Source organism: Hyla sarda, chromosome 1 (genome assembly GCF_029499605.1).
Source record: "Hyla sarda isolate aHylSar1 chromosome 1, aHylSar1.hap1, whole genome shotgun sequence".
In the NCBI taxonomy this organism is placed as follows: Eukaryota; Metazoa; Chordata; class Amphibia; order Anura; family Hylidae; genus Hyla; species Hyla sarda.
Genome location: NC_079189.1, coordinates 1,336,923 through 1,349,037, shown reverse-complemented (window position 1 = coordinate 1,349,037; position 12,115 = coordinate 1,336,923).

Below are 12,115 nucleotides of genomic sequence, written 5' to 3'. Positions count from 1 at the left end.
GACTCAACATGCAATGTACAGAGAGTCCAGATCTGTGATACGTGTCAATGGCTGGAAGAACCGACCAATCGTAAAACACCTGTATTCCTACAGTGTATACACTGACTGGTTTCTGGTAGCGCCCCCTACAGTATAGGGAGGTATTACATGTTCTGTACTCTTTACCTGTATTACTGAAGTGTATGCACTGACTGGTGTCTGGTAGCGCCCCCTACAGTACAGGGAGGTATTACATGTTCTGTACTCTTTACCTGTATTACTGAAGTGTATGCACTGACTGGTGTCTGGTAGCGCCCCCTACAGTACAGGGAGGTATTACATGTTCTGTACTCTTTACCTGTATTACTGAAGTGTATGCACTGACTGGTGTCTGGTAGCGCCCCCTACAGTACAGGGAGATATTACAGGTTCTGTACTCTTTACCTGTATTACTGAAGTGTATGCACTGACTGGTGTCTGGTAGCGCCCCCTACAGCACAGGGAGGTAATACATGTTCTGTACTCTTTACCTGTATTACTGAAGTGTATGCACTGACTGGTGTCTGGTAGCGCCCCCTACAGTATAGGGAGGTATTACATGTTCTGTACTCTTTACCTGTATTACTGAAGTGTATGCACTGACTGGTGTCTGGTAGCGCCCTCTACAGTACAGGGAGGTATTACATGTTCTGTACTCTTTACCTGTATTACTGAAGTGTATGCACTGACTGGTGTCTGGTAGCTCCCCCTACAGTACAGGGAGGTATTACATGTTCTGTACTCTTTACCTGTATTACTGAAGTGTATGCAGTGACTGGTGTCTGGTTGCGCCCCCTACAGTACAGGGAGGTATTACATGTTCTGTACTCTTTACCTCTATTACTGAAGTGTATGCACTGACTGGTGTCTGGTAGTGCCCTCTACAGTACAGGAAGGTATTACATGTTCTGTACTCTTTACCTGTATTACTGAAGCGTATGCACTTACTGATGTCTGGTACGGCCCCCTACAGTACAGGGAGGTATTACATGTTCTGTACTCTTTACCTCTATTACTGAAGTGTATGCACTGACTGGTGTCTGGTAGTGCCCCCTACAGTACAGGGAGGTATTACATGTTCTGTACTCTTTACCTGTATTACTGAAGTGTATGCACTGACTGGTGTCTGGTAGCACCCCCTACAGTACAGGGAGGTATTACATGTTCTGTACTCTTTGCCTGTATTACTGAAGTGTATGCAGTGACTGGTGTCTGGTTGCGCCCCCTACAGTACAGGGAGGTATTACATGTTCTGTACTCTTTACCTGTGCCAGGGTTAGCTGCTCCTTTAGACATCAGGTGAGGGCGGCTCCATTTTATTTTTATGTCCTTTACATAGACCAGTGTTTCCCAAAGAGGGTGCCTCCAGCTGTTGCAAAACTACAACTCCCAGCATGCCCGGACAGCCGAAGGCTGTCCGAGCATGCTGGGAATTGTAGTTTTGCAACAGCTGGAGGCACCCTATTTGGGAAACACTGACATAGACAGTGATTTACAGCTCCCAGCAGATCTTTCTTACTTTTATATATAAGGATTTGCTTTATCTATATTAGTTTTCTACATATTTATCTTTAATCCTCACATTTCCGATTTTTGGATGACATTTTGGTGGCTTCAGAACCAATTACCAGGTTTCCATAGAGTTCTGGTCTCAACATACAATGGTTTCAACATACAATGGTCGTCCTGGAACCAATTAATATTGTAACTTGAGGGACCACTGTAGTCTATCTCCAGCAATAAATCACAGAGAATGCCGATTAAGATGCACATGAGCAGCGCGCTCTAATAGACAGCTGACTGTCTGTACTCTCTTTATTCTCTACAGCATAACCCACTACTAATTGAAGAAATGCAATTATCTGGAGGCTGTCTATGCTAATACTCACATCTAGAATTCAGCTTTAGTGGTCTCCCTCGTACTCACAGCATCATTATGACATAACCGCACTACTACAATGTAAACACAGAGTAACAACACTTAAAGGAGAACTCCGGCGCGCACTTTTTTTTTCCTTTTATCCCGTCCGGGCTGCAAAATAATAGAAAACGCACTCTCTCTTACCTGCCAACGAGCCCCCGATGCTCCGGTACAGGTGTTGGGTCCCCGGGCTGTATTCTTCTTACTTCCTGTTAGCCCGGCACGTCACACGGAGCTTCAGCCTATCACCAGCAGAGGCGGGACATCGCTGTGGCCGGTGATAGGCTGAAGCTCCATGTGACGTGCCGGGCTAACAGGAAGTAAGAAGAATACAGTCCGGGGACCCAACACCTGTACCGGAGTGTAACGGAGCACCGGGGGCTCGTTGGCAGGTAAGAGAGAGTGCGTTTTCTATTATTTTGCAGCCCGGACCGGATAAAAGGAAAAAAAAAGTGCGCGCCGGAGTTCTCCTTTAATGATGATTGACAGACAATTACTGTGGAATAGCATTCCTCAGGATTTTACTTTCTACACTGTGTTTTAACTATTTATTGGTCAAATCCATCTATATCTTTTAGTTTTTTAAGTGCACTACTGAATTTTATTTAGGATGGTTATTAATTCTATAAGAATTGGGAACTAATGTGTTACATAATTACATAATTACATAGTTACATAGTTACATAGTTACATAATTACATAGTTACATAATTACATAGTTACATAATTACATAGTTACATAATTACATAATTACATAGTTACATAGTTACATAGTTACATAGTTACATAGTTACATAATTACATAGTTACATAATTACATAGTTACATAATTACATAATTACATAGTTACATAGTTACATAGTTACATAGTTACATAGTTACATAATTACATAGTTACATAATTACATAGTTACATAGTTACATAATTACATAGTTACATAGTTACATAATTACATAGTTACATAGTTACATAATTACATAATTACATAATTACATAGTTACATAGTTACATAGTTACATAATTACATAGTTACATAATTACATAATTACATAGTTACATAATTACATAGTTACATAGTTACATAATTACATAGTTACATAATTACATAATTACATAATTACATAGTTACATAATTACATAATTACATAGTTACATAGTTACATAATTACATAATTACATAGTTACATAGTTACATAGTTACATAGTTACATAGTTAGTTACATAGTTACATAGTTACATAATTACATAGTTACATAGTTACATAGTTACATAGTTACATAATTACATAATTACATAGTTGCATAGTTACATAGTTACATAGTTACATAGTTACATAATTACATAGTTACATAGTTACATAGTTACATAGTTAGTTACATAGTTACATAGTTACATAATTACATAGTTACATAGTTACATAATTACATAGTTACATAATTACATAGTTACATAGTTACATAGTTACATAGTTACATAGTTAGTACGGTTGAAAAAAGACATAAGTCCATCAAGTCCAACCAGGGAATTAAGGGAAGGGGTGCGGCGCGATATTGGGGAAGGGATGGGATTTTAAATTTGATTCATAAGCATTAATGTTATTTTGTTCCAGCAATGTATCTAATCCTGTTTTAAAGCTGTTAATTGTTCCTGCTGTGACCAGTTCCTGAGGTAGACCGTTCCATAAATTCACAGTCCTCACGGTAAAGAAGGCGTGTCGCCCCTTTAGACTAAACCTTTTCTTCTCCAGACGGAGGGAGTGCCCCCTCGTCCTTTGGGGGGGGGGGGGTTAAACCTGGAACAGTTTTTCTCCATATTTTTTGTATGGGCCATTAATATACTTAGATACGTTTATCATATAAGTTAAGTGCCACAGGATGTTGTAAAACTACCATTTTTGAACACCTTCAGTGAAGCCAGGATTTGGGTGTACAGTGTTCCCTCAAGTTACAATATTAATTGGTTCTGGGACGACCATTGTATGTTGAAACCATTGTATGTTGAGACCATTGTATGTTGAAACCATTGTATGTTGAGACCAGAACTCTATGGAAACCTGGTAATTGGTTCTAGAGGCACCAAAATGTCATCAAAAATAGGAAAAAGTGAGGATTAAATAAAAATAAAGTAGATAACTAATATAGATAAAGCAAATCCTTATATATAAAAGTAATAAAGATCTGCTGGGAGCTGTAAATCACTGTCTTTGTCAGTGTTTCCCAAGCAGGGAGCCTCCAGCTGTTGCAAAACTACAACTCCCAGCATGCCCGGACAGCCAAAGGCTGTCCGGGCATGCTGGGAGTTGTAGTTTTGCAACAGCTGGGGGCACCCTGCTTGGGAAACACTGGTCTATGTAGAGGACAGGAGCTTCTTCGGGGTCCTGTACAGTACACACAATGTCCTAAAAAAGTAACATGGAGTCCCCCTCACCTGGTGTCCAAAAGAACAGCTAATCCTGGCCCAGGTAAAGTGTACAGAACATGTAATACCTCCCTGTACTGTAGGGGGCGCTATTAGACACCAGGCAGTGCATTCACTTCAGTAGCACAGGAGTTTTACCAGTGAATGCCCATTCTGATTGGTCAGTTCATTGACATGTTTCACAGATCTGGACTGTCCATAGCATTGTATGTGGAGTCTGGTTTCAACTTACAATGGCCTTTTCTGGACCATTGTATGTTGAAACCATTGTAAGTTGAGGGATCACTGTACTTGTTTCCCGGGCAATTTCCTAGCTAATGCAATTAGCACAGTATCCATTTATATGTGTGTCCCTACTACTGTGAAACATGAACGTCTTGATAAGGAGCTCGGTCCGAGCTAGAAACGCGTTGAAAGTGCTTTTTAATCTTGTATATCTTGTATACCTTTTATTGGGAGAAGCGCCTGTTTTTGGAGAAATTCTTTCTGTTTTTTTGCTACCAAGGATTAGGGGTCAGGGAGTGAGAGGGAGCTGGCTGTAAAGCAGAAAAGGGTGTCCCTGTGTGGAGGGTCACATTCTGCTACAGGGACACAGTTTTCTTCATTACAAGTCAATGGGGAAAATTATAGGTCCGAGCGGCCCTGGCATCGACTGACTCAGACGGAACACAGTGTTCACCCAATATTTCTCAGAGAAGATAGTCTCTGGGCCCCTGATCTCCTCCAAGCACTCTACACATCTGTACAATACCTGACCACGTCTGAGCCCACGAACCTTATTACGCAGATGGATTTGTGGGCATGAACTCTCCTGCTCCTTCGATAACGACCTGAACTGTCTGTGGGTTCATGCAGGACGTCTAATTATAACAATTCACTATTTTCACAACTGCGCACAGAATTCTCTGGATAGAATAAGTCTACACTCTCATCTACGTCTACACTCTCATCTACGTCTACACTCTCATCTACGTCTACACTAGGTATAACCTCAACTATGAAAGACAGAATGGGGGGGGGGAAAGAATACAGGAAATCACATTGTAGGATCACTAATGAATTAATTGGTAAATTCCTCAGTAAAATAATTATTTGGTCACCTACAAAAAAGCAAGATTTCTGCCTCTCAAAGACCTGTAACTTCTTCTGTAAGAGTCTCCTCTGTCCTCCACTCGTTACCTGTATTAATGGATCCTGTATGAACTTGTTATCAGTATAAAAGACACCTGTCCACAACCTCAAACAGTCACACTCCAAACTCCACTATGGCCAAGACCAAAGAGCTGTCGAAGGACACCAGAAACAAAATTGTAGACCTGCACCAGGCTGGGAAGACTGAATCTGCAATAGGCAAGCAGCTTGGTGTGAAGAAGTCAACTGTGGGAGTAATTATTAGAAAATGGAAGACATACAAGACCACTGATAATCTCCCTTGATCTGGGGCTCCAAGAAAGATCTCACCCTGTAGTGTCAAAATGATCACAAGAATGGTGAGCAAAAATCCCAGAACCACATGGGGGGGGGGATCTAGAGAACGACCTGCAGAGAGCACGTAACAAAGGCTACCATCAGTAACACACTATGCCACTAAGTACTTGCTAGAGAGCATTTGGATGATCCAGAAGTGGATTGGGAGAATGTCATTTGGTCAGATGAAACCAAAGTAGAACATTTTGGTAAAAACTCAACTCGTCGTGTTTGGTGGAGAGTTGCATCCAAAGAACACCGTACCTATTGTGAAGCATGGGGTTGGAAACATCATGCTTTGGGGCTGTTTTTCAGCAAAGGGACCAGGACGACTGATCTGTGTAGGAAAGGAAAGAATGAATGGGGCCATGTATTGTGAGATTTTGACTAAAAACCTCCTTTCATCAGCAAGGGCATTGAAGATGAAACAATGCTGGGTCTTTCAGCATTACAATGATCCCAAACACACCACCCGGGCAACAAAGGAGTGGCTTCAAGGTCCTGGAATGGCCTAGCCAGTCTCCACATCTCAACCCCATAGAAAACCTTTGGAGGGAGTTGAAAGTCTGTTTTGCCCAGCAACAGCCCAAAAACATCACTGCTCTAGAGGAGATCTGCATGGAGGAATGGGCCAAAATACCAGCAACAGTGTGTGAAAACCTTGTGAAGACTTACAGAAAACGTTTGACCTCTGTCATTGCCAACAAAGAGGATATAACTAAGTATTGAGATGAACTTTTCTTATTGACCAAATACTTATTTTCCACCATCATTTGAAAATAAAATCTTTAAATATCAGACAATGTGATTTTATGGATTTTTTTCTCATTCTGTTTCTCATAGTTGAGGTTATAACCTATGAGGAAAATTACAGCCTCATCTTTATAAGTGGGAGAACTTGCACAATTGGTGTCTGACAATACTTTTTTGCCTCACTGTACGTCTACACTCTCATCTACAGTCTCATCTACATTAACTCTCATGTAAATCTACAATCATCGTCTACACTCTCATCTATGTCTACACCCTTTTCTACGTCTCCACTCTCCTCTACACTCTCATCTAAGTCTCCACTCTCATCTACGTCTACACTCTCATCTAAGTCTACACTCTCATCTACGTCTACACTCTCCTCTACGCTCGCGTCTATGTCTGCACTCGCGTCTACGCTCGCGTCTACGTCTAGACCCTCATCTACGTCTAGACCCTCATCTACGTCTAGACCCTCATCTACGTCTAGACCCTCATCTACGTCTAGACCCTGTCACGCACCTGGATGAGGATGTCACGGAGCAGGTAGTGGATCCTCTACCTGTGTGGTTGATGACACGGACCGTATCGGGGAGCGGAGTCTAAGGTGCCGCTGGTCTTCACCAGAGCCCGCCGCAAAGCAGGATGGATTTGCTGCGGCAGGCGACACCCAGGTCGCTACCCCCAATACGGCTTGACCACATAGGTAACTGGGCAAGGCGAAGTACAGTAGGAAGAGGCATAGTCAACGTAGCAGAAGGTCAGGACAGGCGGCAAAGGTTCGTAGTAAAAAAACGTAGCGGGGCGGTCTGGATACACGGGTATGGCAAACAGGCAATAGGATACGCTTTCTCTCAGGCAAAGGGCACTGAAGATCTGGCAGGGGGGTGTGGGAGGTGCAGGAACTTATAGAGTAGTGTCAGGTGTACATACTAATTAACAGCGCACTGGCCCTTTAAATTACAGACCTCTGCCGCGCGTGTGCCCTAGGAGACGGGCACGAGCGCGGCGGAGCTTAGTGCCAGAAGCAACAGAGCGGGGTAAGTGATGGGCTGGGACTCCCATGCAGGCGTGTCCCGCGATGCGAATCCCAGCGCCGCCGACAGACAAGGACCCTGCGCTCACGGCCGGAGCGCAGCGCATGACAGTACCCCCCCTTTGGGGTCTCCCCCTCTTCCCACGGCTCAGAAACTTTTTAAGAAGATCTTTGTCCAGAATATTGTCCTGAGGCTCCCAAGACCTCTCTTCTGGACCGAATCCTTCCCAGTCCACAAGGAAGTAGCGTTTTCCAACTTTTCCAAGCGTTTTCCAGCTTTTCCAAGCGTTTTCCAACTGACCAACTTGGAAGCAAGAATTTCTTTTACAGCAAAAACATCAGAGGTACCAGAGATGGAGGAGGGCGTGATGTCTTCTCGAGAGAAAAGATTGTAGATGACAGGCTTCAAGAGGGAAACATGGAAGGAATTCGGGATCCTTAGAGAGGAGGGCAGATGGAGAGAATAAGCCACGGGATTAAGTCGCTTTTTGACTTTATATGGACCCAAAAAACGTGGTAACTTTGAAAAAGAAAGGTAGTATGCACTCACTGCTAGGCTATGGCTGTCATTCCTCGGAGTCCGGGGACATCGGTGGAATCGGCGTCTTCAAGGAGCGCTCGGAGGCTACACCGGTAGTTTCGCAGGATCTACCCACTTCATCCGGCCTTGTATGCACCCCGCAGGTGGCATATCTATATGAATACCCGCCATATCCATGTGTATGTTTCCAAATAGCCGGAAAATAGATTAGGAGTGGATGTTCACCTTGTGAGTGCCCCGTTTGTTCTTCACTATTGTAGTTACCCAAAAAACGTGGACCTAGCTTGTAAGAAGGTACCTTGAAGCGGATGTACTTGGAGGACAACCACACCTTGTCCCCAGGAGAGAACTCGGGGGAGAGGATGTCTTTTCCTGTCCGCTTGAGACTTCATACGGCCCGTAGCAAGAAGAAGAGAATGGCGAGTCTTCTGCCAGATAGAGACAAAATTTTGTACCAGTTTGTCAGCCATAGGTACTTCAGAAGAAGAGGAAGACAGAGGAAGAGGTGGACGAGGGTGAAGGCCGAAGACCACAAAGAAGGGGGAAGTTCCAGTGGACTCAGAATTCCTATGGTTATAAGAAAATTCGGCCCAGGGTAGTAAATCGGTCCAGTCATCTTGATGAGCGGAGACAAAACGACGAATATAGTCCCCCAGGACTTGATTCACCCTTTCAACTTGACAATTGGATTGAGGGTGGTAAGCCAAGGAGAAGTCCAATTTTACTTGGAGGCGAGAACAGAGGGCTCTCCAGAAATTGGAGACAAACTGGACCCCCCGATCGGAAACAATATGAGTAGGTAGTCCATGGAGACGGAAGATGTGAGTGAAAAATAGCTTGGCTAGCTGCGGTGCTGATGGCAACCCTGGCAAGTGCACAAAATGGGCCATTCTAGAAAACCGGTCAACCACAACCCAGATGACCGTGTTGCCACTGGAAGATGGAAGGTCGGTGATAAAGTCCCTTGCTATGTTGGTCCAGGGCAGCTCAGGAACTGGCAGAGGTTGTAGAAGACCAGCAGGCTTGGCACAAGGGGTCTTGTCCCAGGAGAGGCCGAACAATAGCGGACGAAGTCAACAACATCTTTTCTCAGAGTTGGCCACCAATACAGTCGGGAGATAAGTTGCATGGACTTACGTATTCCGGCATGGCCAGCCAGAAGAGAGGAATGACCCCATTTCAAGATTCGGAGTCTTAGGCGTGGAGTTACGTAGGTCTTCCCAGGAGGCAGGTGCTGAAGAGTTGCTGGAGCTGCAGTAATGAGACTATCGGGAGGTATAATATGTTGAGGTTGTGGTTCTTGGTCTTGGACCTCAGAGGATCTGGATAGCGCGTCAGCTTTTTCTCTGCAGGCCGAAAATTAATAAAAAAGTCAAATCTAGAGAAAAATAGGGACCAACGGGCCTGACGAGGATTGAGGCCATGAGCAGTCTGTAGATATAACAAGTTTTTGTGGTCAGTATAAATGGTAAGTGGATGTACAGAGCCCTCCAAGAGATGGCGCCATTCTTCCAAGGCCAACTTAATAGCCAAAAGCTCACGATCACCTATTGTATAGTTTCTATCTGCTGGTGAGAAGGTTTTAGAGAAGAAACCGCAGGTTATCGTTTTTCTCTTGGAAGATTTTTGTGTCAAAATAGCGCCTGCACCGACCGAAGAAGCGTCCACTTCCATAATAAATGGCTTGGCAGTCTGGTCTCGACAATACAGGAGCAAAAGCGAAGGCAGATTTTAACTGTTTAAAGGCTTCTTCGGCCTCTGGAGTCTCAAAAGTACACTTTTCAAGTTTAGCATAGAGATGATTGTCTCGGAGGCACTGTAAAACTTGGCGGAGGTGAGAACGATGAGTATGGAGATCAGGCGAGTAGATGAGAATGTCATCTAAGTAGACGACAACAACAACAACACAGGAGTATAGGAAATCACGAAAAATGTCATTGACAAACTCCTGGAAGACGAAGCATTACTGAGTCCAAAAGGCATCACCAGATATTATTCAAAATGACCGTCACGGGTATTAAATGCAGTCTTCCATTCGTCCCCTTTTCGTATACAAATTAAATTATAGGCCCCACGAAGATCCAACTTGGAAAAGATTTTAGCCCCTCGCAGACGATCAAACAACTCAGTGATCAAAGGAAGCGGGTAGCGGTTCTTAACAGTGATTTTGTTCAGGCCACGGTAGTCAAAGCAAGGTCGTAGGGATCCGTCCTTTTCTACAAAGAAGAAACCGGCCCCGGCAGGAGAGGAGGACTTCCTGATGAATCCCTTCTGTAGGTTTTCTTGTATATACTTAGACATGGCCAGAGTTTCTGGAACAGATAAAGGTAGATTCTGCCCCTGGGTGGTGTGGTGCCAGGCAGCAGGTCAATGGGACAATCGTAGGGGCGATGTGGAGGTAACACTTCGGCTTGCTTTTCACTGAAGACAACAGCAAAATTCAGTAGAAAGGGAGGCAAACTGGGCAGTGGACGAGAAGATGGTTCCAACTTGGTCACCCATACGTGAATACAATGATTTTTGCATTGCGGACTCCAGCGAAGGACTTCTCCGGTCTTCCAATCCAGCTGTGGAGCATGGAGCTGCAACCAGGGTACAGTCCAGTTTTTCTCCATTAACCGTGGAGATGAACAGCGGTTTCGGGAGGCATAGAACTGGCAGAAGATACTTGTGCAGAAGAGAGGCGTCAATGAAATTACCAACGGAGCCAGAGTCCAGGAAGGCCAAGAGTGAGAGGTTCACTTTAGAAGGAAGAAGCTGAACCGTCATATTTAAGCGTGGAGAGGAAGATTTCACACCTAGGGAGGCCTCTCCCACAAACCCTAGGTGCGAGAGTTTCCCTGTGGCTGCACAGGACAATCTTTGAGGAAATGATCAGCACTGGTGCAGTAGAGACACAGATTCTCAGCTCGGCGGAGAGTTCTTTCTTGCACAGTCACCTGCATATCCTCCACTGCGGGAGGCAAAGTAAAAGGTTGAGGTGGTTGTTGGAAGACAGGTGCCAAGCGAGGAAAGCGCAGAGGTCGTGCTGATTCTCTTTCTTGGCGTAGTTCCTCATGTCTCTCAGAGAAACGGATATCAATCCGGGATGCCAATTGTATCAGTTCATTCAGATTAGATGGCAACTCCCGGGCAGCGAGGACATCCTTTATCTGGCTAGATAATCCCCTCTTGAAAGTAGCACAGAGAGCTTCATTATTCCAAGACAACTCCGACGCCAGGGTCCGGAACCGGATGGCATATTCGCCCACAGTGGAGTTGCCCTGGGAAAGACTCAGCAAAGCAGTCTCAGCAGAGGAAGCTCGGGCGGGTTCTTTAAAAACCGTGCGGAATTCCATCAAGAATGCCTGGAGATTAGTAGTGATAGCATCACTGCGATCCCATAGTGGAGTAGCCCAGGCCAAGGCCCTACCAGACAGGAGACTGATGACGAAGGCCACCTTTGCTCGTTCAGTGGAGAACTGGTCTGCCATGAGTTCTATGTGCATGGAGCACTGTGTGACGAAACCCCGACAAGACTTGGGATCCCCCTCAAACTTCTCAGGAAGCGACAGACGGAGTTTCGAGCCAGGGGCAACGGCTGCTGCAGGAGGCAGTACAGGAGCTTGAGGAGGATTCTGCTGGGCAGATAGCAGCTGCTGCATCATGGCGGATAGCTGGTTAAGCTGCTGTGCCTGCTGGGCCAACTGCTGGGACTGAAGCGCCACGACAGATGCAAGATCCGAATCGGGCAGAGGAACCCCAGTTAGATCCATGGCCGGATCTTGCTGTCACGCACCTGGATGAGGATGTCACGGAGCAGGTAGTGGATCCTCTACCTGTGTGGCTGATGACACGGACTGTATGGGGGAGCAGAGTCTGAGGTGCTGCTGGTCTTCACCAGAGCAGGCCGCAAAGCGGGATGGATGTGCTGCGGCAGGCGACACCCAGGTAGCTACCCCCAATACGGCTCGACCACACAA